Source organism: Ambystoma mexicanum, chromosome 1q, assembly GCF_040938575.1.
Source record: "Ambystoma mexicanum isolate Mex_15411 chromosome 1q, UKY_AmexF1_1, whole genome shotgun sequence".
Lineage (NCBI taxonomy): Eukaryota > Metazoa > Chordata > Amphibia > Caudata > Ambystomatidae > Ambystoma > Ambystoma mexicanum.
The window spans coordinates 1,268,990,738-1,269,012,839 of record NC_090922.1 but is presented as its reverse complement, the minus strand read 5'-3'; positions in this window follow the sequence as shown (position 1 = coordinate 1,269,012,839).

Here is a 22,102-nt window from a genome sequence, read left to right as displayed (position 1 = left end):
CATGCACAGCAATCTGCTCAAGGCAAAGGTCCACTGTCTGTTACGCTCACCTGGTATCCACAGTGACACCACCCAGCCGGGTTACTCGCTGGTATACTTCTCAGTGGTGCCCAGATGTGATCTGCGGGGAAGGTTCTGCCTGAAAATACAGGAGGGCTGTGTTCAAGACTGGCCGACCGGGGTAAGTATCCTCCCTCCACCTCTGTATGATTTCAGCCCCTCTGGGGCCCTCTCCTCACCTTGTGGTAGTGTTAGGTGTGCCCTCCATCCTGCCTTCTTTGCAGGGGTGCGTTGTCTTTCTTGGGCGTGTGCGGTCCAGTTACTTCACTGATGCTGGCCCGTTTGATATTGTTCAGGTAGGTCTTATTGCTGTTCTTTCGTATTGTTGCTATTCCTGCATGCCTTTCTTTGTTTAATAATGTCTCTTTTTCTCCCTTAGATATGCGGAGCTTCAGAGCGGTGAACTGGCTTTGTTGAGCCTCGCTGGTAAATGATGGCGCATTAAGAGCACTATGATGCGGTAAGTAAGCGCTATGCGCAGCGCTTCGATGTCTTGCCTTTGCTAACCTGTTTTCCTTCTTTCCTTGTAGGTTGCGGAGTTATTCAGCGTGTGTGGAGTTTCCGGAGTGGTGCCAGCCGAGAGGTGACCAGCCAGGTAAGCCTTTTGAGCAGTTCGTAATTTGCAATGTCTCTTATGCTTTCTTTAATGTTGCCTCTGTCTTCCTCTTTCAGGTCGTTCAGTCCGGGAGGCGTGCAGATTCAAGGAAGCTGTTCACAGGAGCTGCGAGAAGCTAATGATGAAGACTGCAGGTAAGAAGCTCCTGCTAACGATGTTTCTTTTGTCTCTTTGCAGGTTCTGCTTCTCCGAGGTTCGTGGGTACAGCTGGACACGGTGAGCGTCACGTTGCAAACTGCAAAGTAACGCAAAGCATGTTGTCTTGCTCGTGTGTGGTTTAAAGAGCCCCAACAAAATAGTCCAGGTAAAGTAGTCCCTAGGCCACCACACCCAAAACACTAGACCGCATAGCTTGGTTCCTAGGAACCAAGCTATGTGGATGCCTCCATGTTGGCTGACAAACACAATAAAGTAGTTCCAGAGCACATGTCCTTCATGGTGTATGAGCCTGTTGCCATAGAACTAGACCCGAGTCCTGACTCCACCTGGTCAATGGGCTTGCCAGAGGGGGTTTTGGGCGAGGGTTGTGACACTGACCTAACATAAACACAGAGATATAGGGCTTCTTTTGAAGAGTTTGCCTGTGATATTTTGTAGCAAAAAAGTCAAGTGTTTTTCTGTACGGCTGAGAGTGAAGTTTCTTTGTTATTTCAAAGATCTTGCCTAACACAGCCTGTCATTCAGTGTGAAGTGCTTTCTTTTGCTGGAGAAGAACCTGAATATGGCTGGGCATAGCAGGGTCTCACTGGAACCAACTGTGTACTGCTGAAACGGTGGAAAAAGGCATGAGGGCGGCATCATTTTAAATTCAAAATATTTCCTTTTTCAATGGGAAATTTTGAGCTAGCAGCAGAGCAGCGCTGCTTTTCAATTATTTTCTTTGGTGCACATAAGGAACACACTGGCAGCCTTTCCTGGGGTGTTCTATGTTCCATCTTGCCCCATATGTGCTTGGCAAAGACAACACAGCCATCATTTTTTAGCTGCAAAATGCAGTTTTGATGTGAGGCAATGGTGCTCAAAGGAGCCAGCGCAGCCATTCTGCTGGTAATGCTGAAGTGCAGATTGGTGATGGAGGGGAATTCTGCTGGGTGGGTAAATGTACCTCACAAATTCCGCCCCGACTCTCCCGAGACCTCTTGTTGAGGGAGAGTAGGGCAAAGTGAGGTTCATCTGGTGAAGTCCTTCTTCCATCAGGGAGTGGTACGCCACGTTCCTCCCGTTGTCTTTCTTTGGAGTGTGGAGTATTTTGGACTCCGACACGGTGGAGCTTTGGATAATTCTCTTTGCCACAGTCTGGGAATCAGTAATCAAAATTTGACATCCTGAAATAGATGGGATTTTGGAATCCCCTTTTTCCCATAGCTCTGTACTGCCCCCTCTTACCTGGTGGCAGTTACTAAACTCAATTTGTGGGGAGTATCCCTCCATTACTATTTTTTTCTCAGGATGACAATTCTGGGATTCAGGGATGGGTGACTCTGAATCAGTCCCCACACCCACCCAGTCTTCATTCAGATCTCTTAGGACCCATTTTTCTTTGGGAGGAATTCCCGCATCCCTGAAGGAGAAGATTTGTTTTCCAGAATCCTCTAAGGATTCTGCCTCTTCAAATGGGAGGACACTAACTTCCTCCACAAAATGGGCCTTTTTGATTTCTTTCTTTCTCCTACCCACCCTCTGTTCCCTGGGGGGCAGATTGTTGGGGGCAAGAGACTTTAGTTCCGGTTCTGTGGTGTCTAGGGGCTTTTCACGGTTGAGGAAGGAGGCTTCCTATGGGGCTTTATACCCCTTTCCTCCTGTGCCTTCTCCTCTGGAACTAGTGAGTTGTCGGGGATCTCTCCCGTCATTGTTCTGGGATGCCAGACTCTTGGTTTGAGGGGTTCTGAGCCACCATGTTCACCTGAGGGTTCTGCTGAGCCCTCAACCCTTAACATGCGACTCAGATCCTGCGTGTGGTTCTGGACCTGGCGCTCCAGTTGGGACACCCGTTCCTGCTGGTATGGGGGTCTTTGTTCATACCTAGGTGGTTCACAGGAAGGGTAACTATCTCTTTTCCCGGAGTACTCTGGGTATTGGGGATTTTGGTTACCCTCCATCTTTGGCCTCCTCTCTCCGGGATTGGGTAGTCTGGCCCCTGAAAGCAGGGAAAGAAAGGAGGGTTGTCCTGCAGGTTGGGGTTTTGTAGATACCGGGGATAGAAACTTAACCCAGGATTTGGGGGAGTACTGCCTTCCTGAGGGAAGTTAGGAGGGAAGTTTCCTGGGGCAGTACTTACCTGGTTGGATTCCTCCCCTTAGCTGGGGGAGTCCATACATACCCCAAGATAGGCCGGTTGACCTTGTATCTGGGACTTATGTAATAAGGAGAGTTAGGCGTCCCATTGGTGGGGTTACCTCCCTGACTGCCACCTGATGCTGATTGGCCAGAAGGCCTTAATTACCTCTGATTTTGCTGGTTTTGGGTAGGTGCATTTTTAGGCCCCTCCATTTCTAGGTCCAAAATGGGGGCAGCCTTCACTTCCGCCACCTTAGCATCAGCAGGGGTGTTGATTGGTTTGGGTTTTTTTATCTGATTTTTATTTTTTTCAGGTTTTTGGACCTCATAGACCAGGTAGCCTGCTCTATTACCCATTACCCAGTTTATCATGAAAATCCCTCACCAGATGGGTCATTATGTATTTTGGGAGCGCATGAAAGTAGGTAGTTATAAACTCTCTACTATCCGTGTGCACCCTACTGGTAGTTTGTGCAAAGGCATTTTTTAGCTACTGCATAAATTCTCGTGGGGTCTGGTCTTCTCTGCATTGCAAATTGCAGGCCGCTTTGCGAGCCTCTTGGGGGTTTCTGTGGGCGGAAAAGTGCTTCAAGATGGCCGCCTTGTAGGTGGACCATCTTGAATGGTTTTGGTCGTCCAGTCCAGCAAAGAAGCTGCAGTACTCCGGAGAGAACATCCATTATGAAATTCCTTATAGCCTTGATCTGCCTAATGGGGTCTTTCACCAGTGCTCTCTTTTGTTTATTTGCCTTCATTTTCCACGTCACCTGATTCGACTTGCCTTCAGACTCAGACTCAGAGGCGCTACTGTTTAGGTCCCTGCATGATCTTTTAGATGTTCGCTGATTCTGTGAGCTTGTGAGGGGCTTGCAGAATGGTGGGGTCTAGTTTCTTCACCCCTGTGGCGCACAGGAGAGTAGTCTTCTGACTCCTCCCTGCTTCCAGGGTTGGAGGTCTTCAGAATGCTCTTTTGGGGTCTCTTTTCATGCTGTTTTTGTGCAAATTGAATCAAATGGTCCCTTTAGAGATATTGCTTCTGCAGATTTCATTCCCTGACTTTCTCCTCATAGGAGGCTTCCTGGTCAGAGACATCAACCATAATATTTTTGTATCTATGCAGGGATGCCCGTCCATCAATTTCTGAGGGGAACTGACCTGTCAGCTCCATCATGCTAGGCTTATTTAATTCTGATGGCCTCATGGTTTCTTGCTCATGAGAACCAGTAGACATGAAGTCAGCAGTGCACAAATTAAATGGGTTTAGAGTCCCTTAGTACCGATGGCACCAAACTGGGATCAGTGGTAGCCCTCTCTACTTGTTCAGGGTCCCTCAAGTTTGGATTTAGCCTGGCATACTCTTTCTCCAACCTGCCTAGTTTCTCCTTCTCAGCCCCTACCTCTTAATAATAGGCAAAAGTCTGAGCTTTTTGCTCCGCTATCAGGGCTTGACTGGCCTCTATTACCCGCTCTTGAGCTGCCACCAGCTTGTGGAGTCCATTGTTCTCCTCACAGAGGGCCTCCTTGTCTCTTTGCATTACCTGTATGGTCTGGGAACACTGAGATCATTTCTTTTGCATGAGATTCACCTCCTGAGTTTGCGCATTTTTAGTTTGGATGTGATCTTCCAGTGTACCTTCTATTCGTCTGGTGTGCTCCATTAACCTTTCGTATTCTACTTTTAGTTCATTTAGTTTCTGGAGACATAACTCTCTTTCCTGTAAATCTGTTTTTAGGTTGCTCACTTCCTGACATAGGGCATCTTTCTCCTGATTTAGGGTGCCCCTCTGTTCAGCCCGGTCATCCCTTTGTTGCTTGATAGTATTTAGTTTCAGGTGTTTTTGATCAAAATCTGTCTGGAGATGAAGCTCTCTACTTATTAATTTATTACCCTCCCCTTCCAACTTGTCAACCTGTTTTTTTAAAGTGATTATCTGCTTTGAACAGGCCCTGTTATATTTTATTTGTTGATTCAGCTTCTGCTGACTCTCTTCCAGATAGTTGACCTTTTCCTGACGCTCTACATTTAATGCATCTAATTGGGTCTCCCGGTCAGATTTAACCTCTTGTTGTAGAGCAGGGGTGCACAACTGATTTTGACAGAGGGCCAAAAGTACCTTACATGATAGCAATAGTGGGCCGAAAAGTAAATGTGGGTGGGGCGGTAGGCATGGCAGGGGGTGGCATGGCAGGAGGCTTTTTAAACCCCCAATTTTTATTAAACACATGGAAAAATAATTGGTTTTTGAGGTGTAACAATTTTAATTTTATTTCAAACTTACATTTTGTACTACACGTTTTCCATTGTTATCGTTTATTTCTATTTAGTTATTGCATATCGTCTGTTTAATTATATATATTTTATTGACCCTTGATTGGACATTCCATTATTTTGGACTGCTATACTTTGCTGTTTGGGTTGCCCAAGAGGAGTATGGCCTTTGTTGAGTCAGGTTTCCACAAAAAGCAAAGGATGTACATCTCCTAACTGTGCCTGTTTTAGCTTTATTATTGGGTTCTCACATGGGGTCGGACACTATGCCCCTTGGCTCCCGCCCCCAACCAAACACTATGCCCCATGGCCCCCACCCCTCAAGCAAAAACTATGCCCCATGGCCCTCACCCCTCAAGCAAGCACTATGCCCCATGGCTCCCACCCCCAACCAAACACTATGTCCTATGGCACCCACCCCTCAACCAAACACTATCCCCCATGGCCCCCACTCCCCAACCAAACACTATGCCCCATTGCCCCCAACCAAACACTATGCCCCATGGCCCCCACCCCCAACCAAACACTATGCCCCAGGGCCCCCAACCAAACACTATGCCCCATGTCCCCCACTCTCCAACCAAACACTATCCCACAGGGCCCCCACTCACCAACCAAACACTATGCCCCATGGCCCCCATCTCTCAACCAAACACTATGCCCGATGGCCCCCACCCCCCAACCAAACACTATGCCCCATGGCCTCCAACCAAACACTATGCCCCATGGCCCCCACTCCTCAACCAAACACTATGCCCCATGGCCCCCACCCCTCAATCAAACACTATGCCCCATGACCCCCACACCTCAACAAAACAATATGCCCCATGACACCCACAACCCAACCAAACACTATGCCCCATGGCCCCCACTCCTCAACCAAACACTATGCCCCATGGCCCCCACTCACCAACCAAACACTATGCTCCATGACCCCCACCCCTCAAGCAAACACTATGCCCCATGGTTCCCACCCCCAGCCAAACACTATGCCCCATGGCCCCCACCTCATGCACCCATACAGACCCGAACCCCCATGCCCCAACTCAGCACACAAACTCACAAGCATACACCAATACACTATGCACCCATACCGACCCGAACCCCCACCCCCCAACTCAGCACACAAACTCACAAGCATACACCAATACACTATGCACCCATACCGACCCGAACCCCCCACCCCCCAACTCAGCACACAAACTCACAAGCATACACAAATACATTATGCACCCATATCGACACAAACCCTCCCACCCCCCAACTCAGCACACAAACGCACAAGCATACACCAATACACTATGCACCCATACAGACACAAACCCCCCCACCACAGCATCTCAACATACACTGCACAGACATACAGATACAAACACCCATACAGACCCGACACAATCCCCACCCCTGTATCTCAACATACACTGCGCAGACATACAAATACAAACACCCATACAGACCCGACACCCCCTCAACCCCCATCTCAACATACACTGCAGACATACAAATACAAACACCCATATAGACCCGACACACCCCACCCCATCTCAACATGCACTGCACAGACATATAAATACAAACACCCACACAGACCTGACACCCCCTCACCCCCGCATCTCAACATACACTGCGCAGACATACAAATACAAACACCCATACAGACCCGACACACACCCCCACCCCCGCATCTCAACATACACTGCACAGACATACAAATACAAACACCCATACAGACCCGACACACCCCCCACCCCCACATCTCAACATAAACTGTGCAGACATACAAATACAAACACCCATACAGACCCGACACACCCCCCAACCCTGCATCTCAACATACACTGCAGACATACAAATACAAACACCCATACAGACCCAACACAATCCCACCCCCCATCTCAACATATACTGCAGACATACAAATACAAACACCCATACAGACCCGACACACCCCCACCCCTGCATCTCAACATACACTGCGCAGACATACAAATACAAACACCCATACAGACCCGACACACCCCCCGCACTCTCATCTCAACATGCACTGCACAGACATACAAATACCCATACAGACCCGACACATCCCCCACCCCCATTTCAACATACACTGCACAGACATACAAATAGAAACACCCATACAGAACCGACACAACCCCCACCCCCGCATCTCAACATACACTGCGCAGACATACAAATACAAACACCCATACAGACCCGACACACCCCCACCCCCACCTCTCAACATACACTGTGCAGCCATACAAATACAAACACCCATACAGACCCAACACACCCCCCAACCCTGCATCTCAACATACACTGCAGACATACAAATACAAACACCCATACAGACCCGACACCCCCCAACCCTGCATCTCAGCATACACTGCAGACATACAAATACAAACACCCATACAGACCTGACACACCCCCAACCCTGCATCTCAACATACACTGCAGACATACAAATACAAACACCCATACAGACCTGACACACCCCCCACCCCATCTCAACATACACTGCGCAGACATACAAATACAAACACCCATACACACCCGACACACCCCATCCCCATCTCAACATACACTGCGCAGACATACAAATACAAACACCCATACAGACCCAACACATCCCCCACCCCATCTCAACATACACTGCGCAGACATACAAATACAAACACCCATACAGACCCGACACACCCCCCACCCCCACGTCTCAACATAAACTGCAGACATACAAATACAAACACCCATACACACCCGACACACCCCCCAACCCTGCATCTCAACATACACTGCAAACATACAAATACAAACACCCATACAGACCCAACGCAACTCCACCCCCATCTCAACATATACTGCAGACATACAAATAGAAACACCCATACAGACCCAACACACCCCCACCCCTGCATCTCAACATACACTGTGCAGACATACAACTACAAACACCCATACAGACCGGACACATCCCCCACCCCCATCTCAACATGCACTGCACAGACATACAAATACAAACACCCATACAGAACCGATACAACCCCCACCCCCGCATCTCAACATACACTGCGCAGACATACAAATACAAACACCCATACATACCCGACACACCCCCACCCCTGCCTCTCAACATACACTGCGCAGACATACAAATACAAACACCCATACAGAACCCACACACCCCCCAACCCTGCATCTCAACATACATTGCAGACATACAAATACAAACACCCATACAGACCTGACACATCCCCCACCCCATCTCAACATACACTGTGCAGACATACAAATACAAACACCCATACAGACCCGACACACCCCCCACCCCCACGTCTCAACATACACTGCAGATATACAAATACAAACACCCACACACACCCGACACAACCCCCCACCCCTGCATCTCAACATACATACAAAAACAAAAAACACAGTCAGGACGGACCCGAGACAGACACACACACACACACACATATAAACATACAGCCCCCCATGTACTTACCAGACGTGCTGGAATACTGGCAAGGCTTCTGGCACTATGGCTGGCGTGGGCGTGGCAAGGCTGAAATGTCTTCCAGCATCAGGCCTTACTGGTCACACCAGCCGTAGTGCTGGCACTCCATTGGTGCAGCACACACGCACTACGTGGCTCATAGGAGCTGTGTGGTTCGTGTGCACTGAATCAAGGAGGGCCAGTGTTTTGTCCGGCCCAGAAGACAACAAAGACTTTCCTAATGAAGGGCGGCAGATGCTGCTTGCGGGCCGCCGTCCATTAAGAAAGTCATTGTTCCTCGCAGGCTGGACAAAATGTCATGGCGGGCCGCAACTGGCACGCGGGCCCTAAGTTGTGCACCAGTGTTGTAGAGCCAAGTCCTCTTTTAGCTGTTTAATGTAATTTTCCAATCCAACCCCAGAATCTTGGCTCTTTTGCAGTTTTTCTTCCGCCAATTTTAGCTCAGTCTGGATTTGAGTTAAGAGTTCATATTGTTTTTGCGTAAGGGTTCTGTTTTCTTCATGTTTTGCCTGCATCACTCCCATATGGAGATATATGTAGGCAGTGGTTTTGACAATTTTAATCTGCTCCTCTTTAATTTTCGGAGTCATGTACAGCTCGCTCAAAGCTTGATGTAATAGGCCACTGACCTGCCTCGTATCCATGTCCATGGCGGTGACCTGTTGCATCATCTCTTCTAGCCAGACTTCCTCATCTTGCTGATGCCATTCACCTCTGACAAATAAATTGGGCAGAAGGTGCTCCCTGGCCATATGTATCTCTACTGTGGTAATTTTGGAGAGTGTTGTTTCTTTATTAGTTCATTTTTATAAGTGTAATCTGTATTCTGTTGCATTTTGTCTAGTTTGGGATTGATTTTGCTTTAATTGTATACACAGGTCTGGTACTTAGGGTCTATGATTGGGGAGGTGCTTTTTACAGTGTAACACAGCTTTCTAGCCACACAAAGTATCTCTACCTTGAAGGTTAGCCTGCTGTGATAAACTGCCATGGGTGAATAAGCAATTCTCAATTCCCAAGCCCCCATTCTGTTAAGGATTCCAATCGGGCGTCACACACCAGACCAGGACTCTTGCCCTTAGCCTTGGAGGTAGCGCACAATTAAAATACTTTTTCTTTATTTCCTAGAATTCGGATTGAGCTGGCACACAACCCATCTCACAAATCATTTTACAAATACCCCGAGTCACAATGGACTAGGAACCAGGCCGGTGGGTGGTAACACAATATTTATTTATTTTAAATTCAAAGAAAATCACACAAATTTAATATTGGGCAGCAATCACCAATGGGGTGACAATTACTAGAAAAATTATTAAATACACTTAGTTTGGACTATAACATATCCAAAGCACAAATGAATGGGAGCAATTTAACTGTTCGGGTAGATAGCAACCAAGCAAGGAGTTAGGTACACTAAGGAGCAAACAGAATTAAAATCTGACCTTCCCCCACAAATTGAGAGGAAAAATTTAATTCAAAAACCTTTGCGATTGTATAAATAACACTCGGAATTGGTAAACAATTAAATGTACATGTGCATTTGAGTAAATGAGGTAAATATGAGTTATAACAGTATCAGAGATGTAAGAACATTAGCAACAACAAGGCAAGGTACCAACAAAGGGCATACAGTTCAAAAATCAACTTTGAAGTGACAACACAGTGCAGCCAAAATCACACACATAGAAATTTCACTTTCTTACTTTCACAGGTTTAAATGTCAAAAACGATTTGAAAAACGGGTGAAATAGACAGAATTGGAATGTGAGTTTTATGCTGGATGACAGATGCACATTACAGGGATAATATGCAAGGGAAAGAGTGACTCTAACTTAATGACAGGATGAGATTCTCAAGGGGAAAGTAAATTTGGTTTTAAAAATAAAGCAGTTAAAATCAGTTAGGAAAGAACAAGTTTCACTTAAACTAGATTTAGTGGCTAGAAAAGAGGAATGACACCCGTGGATAGAAATGTTATGCTGTAGTTGTAACCCTTCACACAGTGTGCCTCTTTTTAGGGAGAATTAATTGATTTATTCAAAATATTATTGAGGACTTAATGACGGAAATGAGTGGAAGAATGGCGCTAACACTTGGAAATCAAGGAAAGGATGCACAGAGAATTCTGACAGTTTGAAACAAGTTATCAGGGTATTGATGGTATTATTTGGAGAGTGGAACAAAGACAAGGTATCAAGATCAGGTATGATATGTGTTGCTATGGGATGGGGTGATACTGACATCAGCACTTGAGTTTGGGATTTGGGACTGCCAACCAGGTTTCTGGACACCAAGGAAATAGCTGGTCAATGGTCACCATGGCGGGGCTCTCCTAGAAGGAAAAAGCTGGGCCTGTCTGGTCACCAGAGGGTACAGCTGGCATGCAGGTAGTGGGTCTGCTCACAGGATACTCTCAAAAAGGGTACCACAGCTTTTCCCCCCTTTCTCCCAGAGTTACTGGGATTTTGTTATGGGGTTTAGTTCTGAAGGGTGGTTCTGCCTGGATAAGGTCAGCTATGCTCTGGCCTGGCTGTGGATCTGGAATCGTGCAGGATGAATGTGCAATATCAGGATACATAGGAGCTGGAAAATTCAGAAGAGTGTGTCCTCTGTGAGCTTCCCCCTTTTATAAGGCGGGTGACATCACAGGGTTTATTATGGGGGCAGGCTTTGGCTGGACATGCTTCGAAACAACTGGATTGGTCAGGGTTTATTGTTACCACCTTCCTGTCAGCCGGTTGGACTTTAGACACATGACATGTGTTTGATGGTGTGGGTTTACTATGCCCAGGCCATCCCACAGTTAATTTTGCCAAAAATCAGTTTTGAAAAAATGCACATTTATACAGTTTTGGTGCTTCCGCAAATCATATAGGCAAATGACAAATTCCACACAGAGCATAATATTCCCACTTCCAAGTTTGTAGGACTTTGTTTTGCCCTTCTAATAATATTTCGCCATTTTCAGTGGGAAATATTTTACCTAACGTTCTATAATTTTATACATGTATACCTATTATCAAAAGGCATATAAGTATTGAATTTCAAAGTGGCACACTTTCCTCAGAATATACAATTTTCTGCCATGTCCGTCCCCAACCTGCTAGTGAAAGCTACCACGTCTTAATGTAATGCCACAAAAATTCCATGTAAACTGTAAAACTTTCACGTTACTGCATTGTCCGGTCGCAGAAATAACAGTCTTAAAGTTTATTAATTAAAATAGTCTTTTGAGCCATATGGGCCAGCCTTTGTCTTCCAAATATGGCCATGTCTTTCCAGGTCACAACCAAATGTCAGGTTAGTCCTGTGCTGCCTTGGAGTTTGTTGTTGAAGCTCTCTAGTTTAATTTGAGGGTAGGGCTAACTTGAAATTTTACACGTAAGTGTCTCCGAAATCTAATGTACCAGGCTTGTGCCAGCCACAAAGTCTGACGAGCGTGTGAGATGTTTCCTCTTGGTCCATTCATAGTTTTTGAGGGGCTGGCCCCTTTGGAGGAAGACAAATCCTGTTCCCAGAAAGAAAATGTTCTTTGAAGCCGGGGCAGGAAATCTGTTCTGTGGCTTCCACAGTAAATGCACTTATTTATTTACTTATTTATTTTTTCAGAAGCAAGCCTGTTGAAATAAAACATCCTATATATCTTTCCAAACAAAACCCCCCTTACATTTCTAGGCAAGACCTTAACTCAACAATTTACTTTTAAACAGACATTTTCTTATTTGCAAAAAGAAACAATTTTTACACGTGGTGAATCTTCCTTTTGCTGTCACTTGCAATGCAGTTTTCTCTTACATCTAGATTCTAAACATTATTTGCAGCCCTAGTAAATTTCTCATACAAAACAGTCTGTTCAAGGCAAAGGTCCACTGACTTAACATAAGAACAGAGAAATAGGGCTTCTTTTGAACAATTTATCTGTGATATTTTGTAGCAAAAATTCAAGCATTTTTTCGTATGGCTGAGAATGGAGTTTCTTTGTTATTTCACAGATCTTGCCTGACACAGCCTGTCATTCAGTGAGAAGTGCTTTCTTTTGCTGTAGCACAACCTGAATATGGCTGGGCATAGTGTGGTCTAACTGGAACCAACTGTGTACTGCTGGAACAGTGGAAAAAGGCATCAGGGCAGCATCATTTAAAATGAAAAATATTTCCTTATTCAATGTGAAATTTTGAGCTAGCAGCAGAGCAGCACTGCTTTTCAATTCTTTTCTTGGGGCACACAAGGAACACACTGGCAGCCTTTCTCAGGGTGTTCCATGTTCCATCTTGCCCCATATGTGCTTGGCAAAGACAGCGCAGCCATCATTTTGTAGCTGCAAAACTTAGTTTTGATGAAAAGCAAAGGTGCTCAAAGGAGCCAGCACAGCCATTCTGCTGCTACTGCTGAAGTGCATATTGGTGATGGAGGGGAATTCTGCTGGGTGGGTAAATGTACCCCACAAGTTCCACCCCCAACTCTCCCGAGACCTCTTGTTGAGGGAGAGTAGGGCAAAGTGGGGTTCATCTGGTGGGGTAGATGGTATTATGCATTGTTGTGAGCCAGCGGGGATGCAGTACAAACCTAAGCACATCAGGGCATGTTTGCATCCCACTATGCATGGAAAGAGTTGTCCCCCCGCATGTGCAGATGGTTGGTTTTGTGTTAGCAGTTGGGAGAGAGGGGTTAAACCGATGTTTGGAGAGCTGTCAGGGTGGGAGTTTGGGGGGATGCTTATGTTTTGGGTAAGAAATTAAAAATGGCACTTGGTCACAATCTATGGGAGGCCAAGAGATTTGGATGTTGGCTCGGAGGCTGATATTTATGTAATATGCTGTGTAAGGCACAGGCCAGTGGGTTGAGTTTGCAAATTAAGTTACTTAGCTGGAATGTCTGGGGATTGGGAAACCCTATTAAAGCACACAGGATCATGGCCTACGCAAATGGGAGGGGGCTAATATTATATGTTTGCAAGAAATTCATATCCTGGCTAAGCAGGCAGAGCTGCTTGCATCAGGATGGGGAAAGTGTACGTCTTACACATCCTTTTCAACCAAGGCTAGGGGAGGTATGACTTCATCAGAATGTACAGTTTGTACACCTGGGTGCGAAGGTTAATGAAGAGGGGCGATATGTATTAGTGCATGGTGAGTTATGTAGGTCGAGAGGTGTTATTGTTGAATGTTTAAGGGCCCAATACAGATGACCCCGAATTTGCTGATGACATTTTTCAGTTATGTTCACAATATCCTATGAACTTGTTGATCTATGGGGATGATGTGAATACTATATTAAGTATAACATTGGATTGCACCTCGCACACACCTTGAAGTCTCACCAAAGCAGCACAAACTATGCTGGCACATATGGGTGAAATGGATGTATTTGATGTGTGGTGTACTTTGCATGAAGCAAGAAGGAAATATACATATTATTCCACTGTACATGACATGCACTCGAGAATAGATGTATGGTTGTTCTCTAGTGCATTTTTACCAATGGTGGAAGGGGACTCGATATTTCCCTGCACATTTTCAGACCACTCTCCCATTTAGCTGTCAATGCTCTTGACTAAGTAGGAGGGGACACGTCTGCCTTGGCCTTTTAAGCTGCGGGACCCAGTGTTCGTTACAAATCTGCAGAAACATATTGCCACCTATTTTGAGAAGAAGGATGGGTCGGTCGACTCTGGGGCCATTCTGTGGCAGGCGTTTAAGGCATATCTGCGTGGGATAGTGATTTCAACTGAGTTTGGGGTCCTGAAGACTATAAGGAATGAGATGCAGCTTCATGAGTCTGAACTATTGGCACTGCAGGTCCAATATGCCCAAAACCTCTCTTTAAATTTGTGAAATGACATAAAGGTAGGTTATATGCATTTCTAGAAGCTGTCAACAGAGAAATACTCTATTTGATCGGTCTGTCATGGCCAGACAATATGGGAAAGCTGAAAGACCAAGCAGGGTGCTTGCTCAACTGTTAAGAGTGGGTTAGGGAATAGAGACATATTCCTTGCATTGAGCGAGGGGATGGGACTCTGGTGCACATAGATGGGGATATTAATACAGTGTTATATTGTTTATACTCTGCTCTATATGCATCCAAGACCACTGCAACCACCCCTGAGATAGATAGTTATCTGACTGGGATACCAACGACTCTGTTGTCAGCAGAGGCAAGGAAAGCACTTGCAGTCCCATTCACAGTTGAAGAGATAAAAATAACTATTAGGAAGCTCCCGAGTGTGAAGGCCCCTCGGTCGGATGGTTTTGGTGCAGAATGTTATAAGGAATTTTGTGATCAGTTGGCTCCTTATGTGTTGCGGGTATGGATGAAGGCATTGAAGGAGGGGATCAAGACACTTGAGGGGCTATTATTCTTCTTCTTCTACTTAAACCGAATAAAAAGGCAAGTGACTGTGGGTCATAAAGACCCCCATCGCTCATAAATACTGACAAGATATATGCAAACATTATAGCTATCAGGGTGTCACCATTGATGCCACATATGGTGCAGGTGGACCAAGCAGGTTTTATAGCAGGCCGATCAACAGCCTTTAACATCAGACAGTCTCACACAAGAGTTGGCTGTGGCAGTCTCTCTTGACATGCGGAGAGCGGTTGACACAGTCGCCTGGCCATTTTTATTTTGAGTTCTTGCTAATTATGGGTTTGGTCAAAACTTTGTTTCATGGATCCAACTGTTGTACTCACAACCGTCAGCCCGAGTGTGTATGGATGGCAGGTTTTCATCACCTTTTGAAACAGGAAGTGGTCAAGACAGGGTTACCGCCTCTCCCCCTTGTTGTTTGCTCTGGTTATTGAACCCTTGGCTGACTTGATTCAGGATACTTGCGGGACTGGTATATTACTGGGTGGAAAATCTGAAGTCATTTTCTTTACACTGATGACATTCTGTTATATATAGGAGATCCTGAGACTCATCTAGCATCAATACTCACAGTGGTAAAAGACTTTGGCAAATACTTAGGTTTGCTTCTCAATACCAACAAGTCTGAAATGTTCCTGTTACACAGAGTAGGACGTTCGTGGGTTAAAACTTCTCTGGTCAGCAGTAGTTGGTTCAGTGCAGCATTTTCTGCCTTTAAATTATGTACTTCTGTACCCAACTCCTGCATGCCTCTTAACAGGTCCTGAACGGGTTTCATCTTCACTAGCTTGGTAGGTGTGTGGCGTTTCAAACTGTCAGTTTCAGATTGAGAGTTCACCTGGGTTTCCTTTGTAATGGCTTGCCGGAAGATGCCTGACAGGACTTCTGTTTGGACCTTGTGTCATGCAGGTAAGGGCATGACTCTCTGAAAGCCACCCTGCATGAAATGTAGAAACCAGGTTGGGTGAGCCCCAGAGCAGACAGCCATGGTACAGGGAAAAAGAATCAAAGCACAGGGAAGGAAGGGAGAGGCAACCAAGCAGAAGGCAAAACAGGGGAAAAAATGCAAGGAGCACAGAAGGGAACAGGGAGAGAGGGAAACTAGGCGAAGACAACTCACAATTCGCTGAGCCGGGGAGAACCAAGCGTTGAGACGCGCAGAGCTGCACCAGCCAGTGAATAATAAGCCGATTCATCCAGAAACAGGAACTGCGCTCAGCACCTTGCACGACAAAGTAGACTGTGCTGAACACTTTCCTGTAACACAAGACGGTACCATGTTGGAGGAAGAAATGGCGCTGGTTAGCCATGACGTCAGCCTCCATGACGACCACCGCCAGCAGCGCATGACACATGGGCTTGAAGAAGGTTCGATGATATTCTCCCTCAGCATTCTGTTCACTTCCTCAACCACTATCTGTCTACGAGATTCCAGGCATCTATATGGTTTCAGAGGGACCACTTTTCCCTTTTTGGTTCTGATATAGTGATAAGTGCCTTGCACTCTTCCTGGTTTCTCAGAGAATACATCAGGGAATGTTGTGACTAAATCTTTTAAATATTTTTGTTGTTGACTAGGTAGCGATTGGGGAATTAATTCAAAGTTATCTATTTCTTCTGGTACCAAACAAGATAGTATTGTGGTGTTGGCGACATAAGGGTTTTCTTTTCACTCTTTTAAGAGATTTACGTGGTAGAAATGGGTCATTTGTTTCCTGTGAAGTTGGGCTACCTTATAGGTACAGGTCTCTGTTTGTTCTAATATTTCATATGGGCCGTGCCACTTTGAGACAAGTTTTCTGAGGTAGGTAAGAGGACTAAAACCTTTTGTCCTATTGAAAATGATCTTAAGTTTCCCTTTTTGTCATAGGTGGACACTTGCTGTGCTTGGGCTTTTTCATATGAGTAGACTAGATTTCAAACAAGTTTCATATGCTCTCGCAATCTGGCAGCTGTTTAAGAAAGGGGAATGGGTGCATCTTCTCTTTCTTCCCAGGTCTTGCAAAGCATGTCCAGGACATCTCTAGATTCTCTACCATAAAGTAGTTGAAAAATAGAAAATCCAGTGGATGCCTGAAGGGTTTTTCTTACTGCAAATAGGGCCTAGGGGATTATGCAATCCCAGTCCTTCCCGTCCTTATCTACCAACTTTCTTAGGATCATTTTGAGTGTTTTATTGAATCTCTCTACCAATCCGTCTGTTTCGGGTGGTAAACTGAGGTTCTTAAGGTGATGATATGGAGCAATTTCTTGACTTCACCCATGAGTTTTCTCATAAAATTGGACCTTTGATCCATTAGAATTTCCTTAGGAACACGACCCAGGAAAAATATGGTTGTAGATGTTTTAAAATCAGCTGGGTTGTGTTGTTTCACATAGGGAATGTCTCAGGGTATCTGGTAGTGTAATCAACGATTACTAGAACATATTTTTTACTTAGTCTAGAGGTTCAATGATATCCTTCCCAATCCTTGAGAAAGGGACTTTTATTATTGGTAAAGGATTCAGAGGGACATGCAAGGGAATATGAGTACTGGATTTCTGACATATTTCACAAGTCAGCATTGATACCTGGCCAGGAAAACTTCCCACTGATATGCGCCTGGGTCTTAGATAGTCCTAAGTGTACCTCTGTCAAATGAGAATGTGCAATCTCTAGTACGATTTTCCAATGGGTTTTGAGTATTACTAACTGCATTTTACTTAGCTCTTCTGTGGATCTGTCATTACTGTACCATACTCCCTGTTTTAGAAAGAAAAAGGTACTCCCCTTTTCTAATCCTTCCCCTTAAAGAATCGCCTGCAAGAAAGACTCTATGAGTGCTGGATCATTTCGCTGGGCAAAGGCTAGGTCCCTTCCCTTTTTGCTTCAGTTTTAGATGGTTCATCAGCTTCCCAAAATCCTATGGTACCTCTCTCAGTATCTTCTGGTTCACTCTCTCTAAAATGAATGAATAGAGATCTTTCAAGATCTCCTTGTGCAACTGTGTCCCCACGAGGTATTTCAAATGGAATTTTGCCACGGTTCTGTATGTCTCCCCGGAAGTCGGGATCTATGACTCCTGCTTTGACATCTAGACCGAACTTCCAAATTTTGGAGCCAATCATATATAAAACCAAGGAGGGGGCATCAAAACGAAGTCTGTGGGAATCATTCATCTTTTCCTTTGAGGGATCATTGCCTCTCTGCTGCTACATGTATCAAAGCCTATGGATTCTTTTGTGACAATAGAGGGGTCTGAGGCTATATGACTAAGCATCTGGAATTGTAGGGTTCCTCAATTTGTCTCAATTGAGTCTCATCCCTCTCTGATACCACATAAGGACGGCATGGTATCAAAAGACAGATAGAAGGTTTTTCACTTGTGGCACAAAAGGGAGGAGGCCATGTGAAATAGAAAGAACTGTAAATGCAGTTGAAAAAGTGGACTATTTCAGTCTTAAAACAATTGAGAGAAAGTCTATTGTTCATCATGTAGTCCTCAATTTGGAGTAAACTGTCAGATATCTTCTGCAAAGCTTTAGGGGGGCTATCCAGCTTGATGCAATTTTGTATCATCTTTGTAGGTTTGAAATATTGTGGTATGTGGCATGTGGAGATCAGCAGGCAGTTGAGCGGGGAGTCGAAAATGACGCCTACATTTTTAGCCTCACAGGTGGGAGCAGGAAGAGGGCCAAGAGAGGCCGGCCAGAGAGTGACAGGAAAGGAGGGAGCAAGTGTGCTGATGAGGAGAATCTCAGTCTTACTAGCATTAAGGTAGAGATCATTGGTGGCACACCACTCCTGGATAGCAGACAGCCAGTCAGAGTTGAGAGAAGGAGAAGAAGTGGCAGAAGGGAGCCTGAAAATGAGTTGAGTGTCATCCGCATAGAACTGATAGTTGGTGCAGAGAGCAGCAATTTGGTGGGCAAGAAGTGCCAGGTATTGGTTGAACAGCCAGCGAGGGAGGTCAGACCCCTGTGGAACACCACAGTTAGAGATAGAGATAGAGCAGAGGAAGGACACAAGTTGGACCTAGGAGGGTTGATCGGATGGGAAAAAGGTCAGCCAGGCCAGGGCCAGATCAGTGATACCCAGGTTATCACAAAGACAGTTGAGCAGGATGGCACGGTTGACTGTGTCAAAGGCAGAAGAAAGATCAAGTAAGATGAGAACACAGGGGGTGTTGGAATCGAGGTTGGAGAGCAGGTCTTCACAGATGTTCAGGAGAGCAGTTTCCATGCTTCTGGCAGCTCTGAAGCCAGACTGATGGTCATGGAGATAACCAATAGATTCAGTGTGAAGATTAAGCTGGGAGATGCCAACTTTTCAAGGGGTTTGCCCAGGAAAGGTGTGATGGAGATTGGGTGATAGTTAGCCGGCCAGGACGGGTCGGCAGAGGGTTTGTTAAGAAGAGGCTACACAAGGGAGTGCTTCAGGGGGGAAGGGAAGACTCCAGTGGTGAAGGGGTGGTTGCAGAAGTTAGCCGGAGCAGGGGCCAAGGTGTCAATGCGGTCCTTTTTGGTTTTGCAGGAACCGGGGTGAGCCTGTTTTGACGAGACTTTCATAGATCGGTCTAGAAACCACATCTGGGGAGAACAGGGGAAAGGCAGAGAAGGAGGGCAGAGAGGTGGCCTAAGAAAGGCCATAGAAAGAGCAGGGAGTAGAGGGGCAGGAGTAGAGGAAGAGATGTAGGACAGGATGTCCTGAGTTTTACAAATGGAATGAGAAGCCAGGGCCATGCAGAGGGCTTGCTAGGGGACAGGAGAGGTAGAGACTGCAATAGGATTGGCCCGCTCTTTGCAGATTTTAAAGAGTTCAGCCGAGTTGTTAGATGCCGCAGAGATGCGTACTTGAATGTGGGCTCTCTTCTTGGTGCGGACAGAGAGCCGGTATTGCCTTTGGAGCAGGCGGCAGGCCAGTTTGTCAGAGGATGTACCGGTTGCACACCATTTCCTCTCAGTTACCTTGCACTTGAGTTTAAAGGTGGCGAGGTCTGAATCAAAAAAGGAGTTGCACTTGGCTTTGGGCTTCAAGCGGATCCTCATTACAGGGGCAAGAACATCGAGAGTATCAGATATAGCAGAGTGGAGCATGGAGAGGGCTGTATCAGGGTGTGAGTCAGCCAAAAACGGAATGGGGGTAAGAAAGTTCCAGCAAAAGCCTCAACTGACAAACACTTCATGGGTCGGTTAACCAAGAAGGTAGGTGGCAGTTCTGGAATTGGCTTGGCCTGAGGGGTGGAGAGAGTGAGCTGGGAGGAAAGGAGAAAGTGATCACTACAGGAGAGAGGAGTGGTGAGAGGAATAGAGAGGGGAACGTCTGTAGAGATCAGAACATCAAGAGTGTGCCCTGCAGAGTGAGTCGGGCCAGAGGGGAGGATAGGGAGAGAGAGTGGCAGAGGTCGCAAAAGAGTCCAAAGGAAAGACAGGAAGCATCCAGGTGGATGTTAAAGTCTCCAAGAAGGAGGAGTTGAGTGGTCAAGACTAGGATGGAAGAGGAGAGGTACGCCTACTCAGAGAGGAAGGAGGGGATCTGACCAGGTGGCCGATAGATTGTAGCCACAAAAAGGGAATGGCAAGCAGAGAGAGAGAGAGCCTGCAGACTCGGCATTCAAAAGAGCAGTAGGCCTGAGTCAGAATGACAGCAGCAGAAAGAATCCTCTCTGGGAATATCAGGGCTGTACGCCCTCCGGAACGGTTGGACCTGGGCACAGAGAGGATCTTGTAGCCATCAGGGAGGAGAGTGTAAAAGCTTGTGACAAAGCTGACCATGAACCATGTCTCGGTGAGACCGAGGACCTCGAGGTCAAGTTCGTCAAGGAAGAGGCAGATGTCAGAGGAGTGTTTAAGTTAAGAGTGGCTATATGGAGAAGGTGGCCATCCTTAAAAGACTTCCGTGGAGGGGCACAAATCAGAGGAACCCCCTGTGGCGGTGTAGAAGAAGCTCGATGGGGGGCAGAAGAGGAAGGAGGAGAGGGCAAGGTAGCCAAGGAGGAGGCAGCAGGGGGAGGCAAGGAAGCCGTGTAGGGAAGAGAGGGGACGCCAGGAGAAGGATGGATATTGATGAGGTGCGGGAAGCATCTTTCAAAGAGGAGAAGATTGGCCTGAGAGCCTTGGACCAAGACAGTGCCATTCAGGTAAACATTAATGATGACCTTAGAGGAGTCAAAGGAGGCCAAGAGGGCCTCCCACCGGGTGCCACCATTAATTGGAGAAGAAGAGAGAGGAGAAAGCACAGAGACCATATGAAGAGTCCATAGGTCTGGCGAGGGAATGACAAAGAGGATGTCAGTGAGGGTTTTCCTAGAGGAGGCACTGGTATAGGTGTCACCAATAGGGAGGCCTGGGTTGGAGACCAGGATGTCCTTTTTAAACTTCTTCCAACCAGATTTAGTGAGGAGAGTAGGATAGTCGATAGAGAAACAGTTAGAAAAGATAGGAGAGACAGAGAGCACCATAGAGTAGTTGGGGAGAGGAGAGAAGAGGAAGGGGGTAGTGGAGGCGGGGAGAACACTAGGAAAGGATGCAGGGCGGGGTGCAAGCAGACGAGACAAGGGGAGGCAAGCCAATATTAGACAATTGAACAAAACGACAAGGGCTCAGACAGTAGTGGAACAGTTTGCTAGGTAAACGCTTTGCTAAGAAGGCAAAAACCAAAGACGGCACTACTTTCACCATGTAGTTTAACAACGGAGACAACACACCTAGGTCTAAGAGTCCTGTATAGTGGGAGAAAGGCCTAGGTTTCACTATGCAATTTAAAACTTTCGCAATGCAATTTAAGTACTTTCACAATGCAATTTAAATACTTTCGCAATTAAATGAAAAATACACCTAGGTCTAAGAGTCCTGTATAGTGGACAAAAGGCCTATGTTTTACAATGCAATTTAAAAACGTTCTCAATGCAATTAAAATACAGAAGATGGCACACATATTAAGGTAAGGTTGCTATGTGACAGGGTTTTCAGGGTAGAGTGAAGGATCTATTCCTCACCCGGGCCACTC